The sequence below is a fragment of the Mandrillus leucophaeus genome, unplaced genomic scaffold (genome assembly GCF_000951045.1).
Source record: "Mandrillus leucophaeus isolate KB7577 unplaced genomic scaffold, Mleu.le_1.0 Scaffold119, whole genome shotgun sequence".
NCBI lineage: Eukaryota > Metazoa > Chordata > Mammalia > Primates > Cercopithecidae > Mandrillus > Mandrillus leucophaeus.
This window is the reverse complement of record NW_012100209.1, coordinates 5,705,501-5,708,154: the sequence shown is the minus strand read 5'-3', so window position 1 is coordinate 5,708,154 and position 2,654 is coordinate 5,705,501.

The following is a 2,654-nucleotide window of genomic DNA, read 5'->3' as shown; positions in this document are numbered from 1 at the left end:
TATGCCCTACTTTCAGGGGAGGTAGGTCAGAGCATTCCTTTATGGCCAGCTGCCACACAGAAAGGCATAATGATTGTAGTAATGCTGACCTTCTTGCTTCTGTGGTTTTCTCAATTGCCAAGGTACCATGAAACCTCCTTGTGAAGTTTTTCAGTTCAGGAACTGGGTCACTATATTATCTAGTCATTATACCAGTCTCTCAGTCCTGAGAATAGGTCAGCCCAGTTACAGTTAACAGGACTGTCTCAAGTCAGGGATTGCAGAATGGCATCCACCAAAGTTAGGGCTAAGCAATCATTCATTTAATAAGAGATATTTCCAGCAGGGTGTGGTGGCTCATGCCTGTAATCCCAGCACTTTGGGAGGCTGAGGTGGGCAGATCACCTAGGGAGTTTGAGACCACCCTGACCAACATGGAGAAACCCCATCTCTACTAAAAATACAAAATTAGCCGGGCGTGGTGGCGCATTCCTGTAATCCCAGCTACTTGGGAGACTGAAGCAGAAGAATTGCTTGAACTCGGAAGGTGGAGGTTGTGGTGAGCCAAGATTGTACCATTGCACTCCAGCCTGGGCAACAAGAGCAAGACTCTGTCTCAAAAAAAAAAAAAATAGAGATATTTTCATTGAAACAAGAGAAAAACAAAGATTAATGATTGGAACTGACTATAAACTCAGTTTTGTGGGTCCAGAAGGCAGCCAGTCAGAAATTTTTAGATGTTGAGCTTGAAGTATCTTCAGTTTGAATGGGGGCAGGCATTGGCAATCTGACAGAATTTCCTGGTTTGCAGTTTGCATGAGGTATTCTGGTTAAATTTCTGACTAGTCCATGTATGAGTGGTGGTGATTTCTCTGCAGTCTATATTAACCCATCCAGCTTCAGCTGACAAGACTTCAGGAAAAGTATAGTTTAATTTCAGCAATTCAAAGCCAGAAGGGTAGAAGAAAAATCAGAAATATTAGTTTTAAGAGCCATAGCTAGGTTTTTTTTTTTAGACGAAGTCTTGCTCTGTCACCCAGGCTGGAGTACAGCGTCACCATCTCCACTCACTGCAACATTCACCTCTGTGTTCAAGCAATTCTCCTGCCCCTGCCTCCTGAGTAGCTAGGATTACAGGCATGCATCACCACACCCAGCTAATTTTTGTATTTTTTGTAGAGATGGGTTTTCACCATGTTGTCCAGGCTGGCCTTGAACTCGTAGCCTCAAGTGATCCACCTCCCTCAACGTGCCAAAGTGCTGGGATTACAGGCATGAGCCAATACGTCCGGCCCCCTTTTTTTTTCTTTCTTTCTTTCTTTCTTTTTTTTTTTTTTTTTTTTTTGAGACGGGGTCTTGCTTTATAATTGAGGCTGGAATGCAGTGGCACAAACAAGGCTTACTGCAGCCTCAACCTCTTTGGCTCAAACAATCCTTCCATCTCCATCTTCCAAGTAGCTGCAACCACAGGCACATGCCTCCATGCCCAGCAAATTTTAAACTTTTTGTAGAGATGGTGTTTCGCCTTTTGCCCAGGCTGGTCTCGAACTCCTGGGCTTCAGCAATCCTCCCACTTCGACCTCCCAAAGTGCTGGGATTGCAGGTCCGAGCTCTGACACCCAGCCCATTGCCAGATATTACAGGAAAAAAAAATATTCAAGATCCAGTCTAGATTTCAGGTAGATGACAAAACCTCAAAAACAATGAGCTAGAGTCTAATAACAGGGGCACTATAATTTTTTTTTCTCTGAAATTTTTTTTCTCTATACTTACTCCCTTTTTATCAAACATCATCAAAGTATTAGTACAAGTAATTTGTTTGCAAAATAAATTTTGTGTCTTTAAAGTTGGCCTACTGTTTACACAAATGCAGCAGGAATAGTGTTTTGCCACATAGGCTCTCTTTAAGTTGGCTTTTCTGGATATTTTAATAAGGAATCTCAAATTAGACTTTTAAAAGCCTCTCAAGGCTAGGAAACCATACCAGGATCTTGCTATCACACTTTGCCTGGAATACCTATAGATTTGGGTGAATTCTTCCCTTGTCAAGGTCCTCCAGATATCCTGATGTTCCTCAATCTACCAGGAAGTGACATTTCTTACTCACCTGTAAGGCCAGAAACCCTTTTAAGTCAGACCAGTTTCTCATGTCTGAGTATGTTTTTTTTCTGTTCCTAAAAACCACAAAGGAAAGAAAACAGTGATATTACATTCAACATGGTAACAACTCTGAATCTTTGTTCTAACAGTGGAAATATAATATCTCTAGGGATTAAGCCTGGTCTCCAGAATGTACCCAAGGCCGTAGAAAAATAACATTCAGATGTTTTTTAACAGCACTTCCAAGGATGAGCTGAGGGGGTTTCTCAGTATAGGGGAAACTGTCACAAGGTGTACCCTCTTTTGTTTTGAAGCAGTAAAGGAAGTTCTCATTCTTCCCCATTCTTTGTTCAAAGCATATGAGATTATAGCATTATAGTTATTGTCATGCTACCTTACATGCATGTGAATCTCTTAAGGCTAACTCAATGCTAATGTTCTCTCTCTCTTCTAAATCCCATGAGATCATGATATATTTTTTAAAACATATATTGCTGGATTCAGTACGCTAATACATTATAATTTTTAACACCTGTGATCATGAGCACTATTGGCTAACCAAAAAATTGGGGGAT